A 6,720-nucleotide genomic window follows, 5' to 3' on the forward strand; every position below is an offset into this window, starting at 1 on the left:
CATCAACAATGGAATCTGAAAAACAAACTAAGCAAACAAGAAAAATGAGACAGAATCACAGATATGGAGAATGTTTTGATGTTGCCAGATGGAAGAGTGTAGTAGACAATGGTTGAAGAAGTGAGAGGATTAAGAAGTAGAACTAGGTAGTTACAGAACAGCCATGGGGATATAAAGTACAGTGTAGGAAATGGAGTAGCCAAAGAACTTATATGCATGACCCATAGACATGAACAATGGTAGGGGGATTGCCTGAGGGAATGGAGGATGCTGGGTGGAAAGGGCAAGGGGGGGAAAGTGGGAAAACTGTAATAGCATAATCAATAAAACACAATTTAAAAAATTCTCCATAGTAAAAAGGTTGTTTTTTAAAAGAAATTTGAAATGTAAAGTGGGCATAAGTTAATAACAAATTGGATACCTGGCAAGGGTAAGTGTGAGGGTGTCAGGGATGACCCTGGACCTAAAGTGGTACCCTTCTATGACTTAGAAAATAATAAGCATAGACCATGTTTACAAAAGAAAAGCCATCAATGTATTTGGCCTTGTTGAGTCCAAGGTATCTTTGAGACAACCAAGCAGAGTAGAGGCAGTTAGAGGGATAGATCTGGACAGCTGGGTAGAGACCTCTGGGCTAGTGGTATGCATGTAAGAATCAATAGCTTGCAGAGTTTATATAAGTGAATGGGATAGCCTAGGCATTGGTGCTCAAACTTGAACATGAATCCAAATTACATGGGGAGTTTATGCAAACACAAATGGCTGGGCCCCAACCCCAGAGCTTCTGATTCAGAGGTCTAGGTACAATTTAAGAATTTACATTTCTAACAATTTGACAGGTGATCCTGAGCTTCAAGTGCTCAATAAGACCAAATGTTGCTCAAAAATCCAGTAGGATGAGAGTAAAAAATGTTCTTTGGATCAGCAACATAGAAATTCTCGATGACTTTAAGGAGATACATTTTGGTAGAGTGAAGGGAAAATAAAAATAGAGGGATGAGAGAAGGTGCAAAAATAAAGAACCATAACAGTTTCTGAGAAATTTGGCTGTGACTCCTACAAAGGGGAAGAAAACTAGTGTTGTGGCTGGTGTGGAGGCGGGGCTGAGGGCAGATGTAAGCAATAAGATCAAATCACTGACGTCAAACCACTGCCCTGTTCCTCTAATATTTTTAAACATATTTTATTGATTATGCTATTACAGTTGTCCCATTTCCCCCCTTTATTCCCCTTTGCCCTGCACACCCCATCCCACCTGCATTCCCCCCGTTAGTTCACATCCATGGGTTGTACATCTAAGTTCTTTGGCTTCTATGTTTCCTACACTATTCTTAACCTCCCCATCTACCTTCTACCTACCATTTATGTTACTTATTCCCTGTACTTTTTCCCCTCTTTCCTATTCCAACTCCCCCGCTGTGATCTCCATTTCTGTGATTCTGTTCCTGTCCTCGTTGTTCACTTAGCTTATTTATGTTTATGTTTTTGTTTTTGTTCTTAGCTTCTGTTGTTAATAGCTGTGAGTTTGTTGTCATTTTGACAAGGGACTTAAGAGTTGGAAAATTTTAGTTTAAGTAATAGCTAATAAGCTTAGTTGTCAATGTAGGTAAAAGCTATTGTTCCAGGAACTGAAGGTATGACCCACCCTGACTCCAGGAGACCATAAGCAGTTCCACCTTTGTTCGTCAGAAGGACTGCGAGCAATTCAAGACGTTATCTGAGCCATTGTACTCTGGGGTGACGTGACCACTGCCCAAGACACAACTAAAGACCACTGCCTGGGGCACAGCTTAAGACCACCACCCAGGGCAAGATTGCTGAATCCAATTAACTTTTCCCTGAATTCCAAACCCCTTACCTACACTTTGTTCTCCTTATTAAAAGGGCCATTTAAAAATGAAATTTAAGATCGTCTACTAGGGTATGAACCCACTATCTCAGATTGCCAGCTATCTGAATAAAGTGCCCATAAAGATTCAATCCTTGTTTCTGCTTATTAGGTTTGGTAGTGACACACAGCCTGAACTCTGGTGTCTTTTCCAGTTTCAGTTTTACTGTTCGTATTTTTAATCTTCTTTTTCTTAGGTAAGTCTCTTTAATATTGTATATAATAAGGGTTTGGTGATGATGAACTCCTTGAACTTGACCTTATCTGAGAAGCACTTTATCTGCCCTTCCATTCTAAATGATAGCTTTGCTGGATAGAGCAATCTTGGATGTAGGTCCTTGCCTTTCATGACTTGGAATACTTCTTTCCAGCCCCCTCTTGTCTGCAAAGACTCTCCCAAGAAATCAGCTGACAGTATTATAGGAACTCCTTTGTACGTCACTGTCTCCTTTTCTCTTGCTGCTTCTAGGATTCCCCCCTTACCTTTAATCTTGGGTATCTTAATTATGATGTGCTTTGGTGTGTTCCTCCTTGGGTCCAACTCCTTTGGGACTCTCTGAGCTTCCTGAACTTCCTGAAAGTCTACTTCCTTTGCCAGATTGGGGAAGTTCTCTTTCATTATTTTTTCAAATAAGTTTTCAATTTCTTGCTCTTCTTCTCCTTCTGGCACCCCTGTGATTCAGATGTTGGAACGTTTAAAGATGTCCTAGAGGTTCCTATGCCTCTCCTCATTTTTTTGAATTCTTGTTTCTTCATTCTGTTCTGGTTGAAATTGTACTTATTCCTTCCACTCCAAACCGTTCATTTGAGTCTTGGTTTCCTTCCCATCATTGTTGGTTTCCTGTATATTTCCCTTTATTTCACTTGTCATGGCCTTCATTTTTTTCATATATTTACGAACATAGTCACCCAATTCTGTGAACATCCTGATTACCAGTGTTTTGAGCTATGCATCTGATAGGTTGGCTATCTCTTCATCACTTAGTTGTATTTTTTCTGGAGCTTTGATCTGTTCTTTCATTTGGGGCCTTTTTTTTTTTTTTGTCTCAGTGGGTCTGTTATGTAGTAAGAGGCAGAGCCTTAGGTGCTCACCAGGGTAGGGCAACCCACACCACTATGTTGTGACACTGGCTGTGGGGGAGGGGTCCAAGAGGGAACAGTGCTGTTTGCTCTGCTCTCTGCCAGATTTCAGTCATTTCCCCTGCTATCCACCAACAAGTTGGGCCCTGCTGGTGCTGGTTCCTGGGTGGGTGAGTTTGTGTATGTTCTAGGACCCTGTGGGTCTCTCCAACAAGCTCTCCTGTGAGGCTGGGAGTTTCTCCCACTGCTACCTCAACCCCCACAGGTGTTTTCAATCAGCAGTTTGAGGCTTTATTTCCCTGCACCGGAACCTTGGGTTGCGTGGTCTGTCTCACTGCCTCGTTGTTTTTCTTCCCAGTTATCTGCACGCGAATGTGGGATTGCTCAGTCCTCCAGCTGCCACCTTGCCCACCAGCCCCACTGCCTTGCCATGAGTCCTCTCCATCCGGCTGCCCATCTCCACCCCTCCTACTGGTCTGGATGAATATTTCTTCTTTAACTCCTTGGTGGTCAGATTTCCATACCGTTCGATTTTCTGGAAGTTCTGGTTGTCTTTTGTTTTCAAATTTGTTGTTGTCTTTCTTTTGGTTGTGTGAGGAGGCACAGTGTGCCTACCTACTCCTCCTGGCTGGATAACTAAGTTCTTTAGAATATTCTCCTAACATGCCAAGGTTGCAGGTTCAATCCCCAGTCAGAGCACATATAAAGAATCAACCAATGAATGCACAAATAAGTGGGAAAACAAATCAAGGTTTCTCTCTCTCCCTCTTTCTCACCCCTCCCCTTCCTCTCTCTCTCTCTAAAATAAATAAATTAAATTAAATAAGCCACCCATTCCCCTTCTGAAAATGAGTTGTATTTCAATACCTGCATCTTTAACATCTAAAGTTTTCAAAAACCAAAAGCATGGGACTTTAATCTCGGATATTCTAGCATCTTGCCCAGGAATGGGTAAGGTTGTTGGAGTGCAAGCTTCTTCCCTGAAGTCACAGGTCTTGGGAAACTGCCATTCTACAAGCTGATAAAATTGGCTTCCACCTTCATTTATTTCATCATTGACTCATTCACCCATTCAGCATTCATCAGATGCCTACTATGGGCTGGACACTGTGCTAGGCTCTGAAATTACAGTGGTGACAGACGAAAGTCATTAGAATTACAGTGGTAACTGGGAGAGTGTTAGAAAACTGCAGGGAGCTCTCAGAACGTATATACAGGGTCTACTGTAATCTGGGGAGTCACAGGAAGGTGGCCTTGAATGAGCGGTGGTCAAGAAGAGATCTGAATTGTTTATATGAAATGTCCAGAGTTGGCAGATCCGTAGTGACAGAAAAAGTAAATACATTAGTGGCTGCCTAGGGCTGAGGAGCTGGGGGTGTGAGGGGGCTGCTAATCTGTATGAGTTTCTTTTTTTTGGTTGATGACTGTGTTCCAAAATGTATTAGGGTGATAGCTGCAAAATTCTGTGAGTACACTAAGAGCCATTGAATTGTATACTTTTTTAAATGGGTGAATTCTATGGTATTTGAATTATATATCAATAAAGTTCATTATATTTACATATACGTGTATATACGTAGCTTAAGATTGAGAGGAATTCGCTAAGAATGAACTATTTCTTCACAGAGGGAATATGTGCATTAGGGGAAGAGAGTAGCGTTTTTTTTAGATTTTATTTATTTATTTTTAGAGAGAGGGGAAGGGAGGGAGAAAGAGCGGGAGAAAAACATTGGTGAAAAAAAAATCAGTTGGTTGCCTCTTACACACACCCCGTCTGTCCAGGGACCAAACCCACAAACCAGGCATGTGCCCTAACTAGGAGTCGAACTGGTAACTATTTGGTTCCCAGGCCAGCGCTCAATCCACTGAGACACACCAGCCAGGGCAAGAGTGGCATTTTTTAATCTAAGATTTTATTTGTTTTTAGACAGAAGGGAAGGGAGGGAGAAAGAGAGGGAGAGAAACATCAGTGTGTGGTTGCCTCTCACGCACCCCCTGTTGGGGACCTGGCCCGCAACCCAGGCATGTGCCCTGTCTGAGAATCAAACCAACAATCCTTTTCTTCACAGTCCAGTGCTGAATCCACTGAACCACACCAACCAGGGCAAGAGTGGCATTTTAGATGTGAAAAAAAAAAAAAATTCTGTGATGGGCATGTTCTTTGAAAGAGTACAACGAGAGATGAAATTGAAGATATGGAAAGGACCCAGGCTGCGCAGTGTTGTGAGGCCTCTGCTAAAGGTCTGGGACTTTATCTGAAGAACAATAGGAAGCCATTATTGGGTGATATACATTGTTACTGGAAAAGGGTCCTGACCCTGAGCTGGACTGCCTAGGGCCAGCCAGGAGTGTGTATGGGCTCTTCACTTCATATAGGGAAGATTTCACAACACAAGCCCAAGTGATTTTTGAAAGTACATTTATTAAAGCTGGGGACAGTGAAGCAGGGAAGGGCTTGAAATAATGGGAACAGCAGGAGAGCCAAACAGGACTGCCTTGGCTCTCTGGAAATGCAGTAAAAAAGAAGTGAGCCAAGGTGGCACTGCTTTAGCTCGCTGGGAACTGAGAGAAAAGGGGGCCTTGGAGACAGGTTCAAGGGGTGAGTCCAGCAAGAGCTGCCACTGCTCATTGCTGCCCTGGTCGCAAGTCTTGTGGGGACCCTTAGGGTTGCGTGATGCAAGCCTGTGGGGGAAGAAGACGGGGAGGGATAAGGGAAAGGGGTGCCTGCAGCTGGAGGGAGCACTTGCTCTGGGACCTTTGTTTGGAGGGGTTCTAAAGGCTGGGGCTTTAGGGGAGATTTTTTGGAAGGATCTCAATAGAATATTCATCAGCTTTATGCTGATGTACCAAAATGAGATTTATTCTCTTACTTCCTCTGTCCTTGGGTGTGGTTAGCAAAGAGCACTCTTTGGATGAATGCTGTCTATCTCCCTGAGTCACGTGATTTAAGCTATTTACCCTCTGGTTGGGGAGGAGAAGTGGAAACTGTTTACTCTTAAGTGTCCTTGGTTTGGGGAAAATAGGATTAACTAGATTTGCTGCTTGTTTAATTGTCTGTTTCCCTGTTCCACTGGTCCTGGCTTGGTAGCCTGTCCCATTATGGCCATGCACAATTCTGGCTACCAGGTATAGGGAAGGGAAAGTATATCTGGGAAACTAGAAAAGTGACATTTCAATTCTCCAGGCATGAGCCATTTGTGTCTTAGATTAGGATGGTGGCAGCAGAAATGGACACATTTGGCAGGATTCATTGATGGATTGGAATTGAGATGTGGTAGAATGGAGCAGCAAAGCTGACTTGCTCAACTGCGTGGATGATGACATGGGAAACTAGAAGAGGTACAGCTTCCATCGGGGGGCAGCATTAATTTTTTAATAGAGGTGGGGTGATCTAATGAGGGAGAGAGGTGGTCTGTGCAGTAAGGAGCTCTCCTCCATTGAATTCTTCAAGGCAGACTGGATAGAGATGAGCAGAAAGCATTCGTGCTCTAACATATGTTGTGAACTAAGTAACAAAGTTCCCATTCATTCAGCTCTAATAGTCTAGCACAAGAAAGTGACATTATTATTATTTTTTTTTGCCAGAATTTGGTCCCCCAAAAGTTCATGGCTGAAATAAAAAATGTATTTGTCTGAAATCTGAATTCCTTAGAATCATCCACACCAGGTTAGTAATTAAAGGTTCCTAATACTGTATATGTTTGTTTGTTTTACCTATGTACAGGAATCAGTTTCATCAAATCCTCCCAGCA

The sequence above is a fragment of the Artibeus jamaicensis genome, unplaced genomic scaffold (assembly GCF_021234435.1).
Source record: "Artibeus jamaicensis isolate MK-2021 breed Jamaican fruit bat unplaced genomic scaffold, CSHL_Jam_final scaffold_660, whole genome shotgun sequence".
Lineage (NCBI taxonomy): Eukaryota > Metazoa > Chordata > Mammalia > Chiroptera > Phyllostomidae > Artibeus > Artibeus jamaicensis.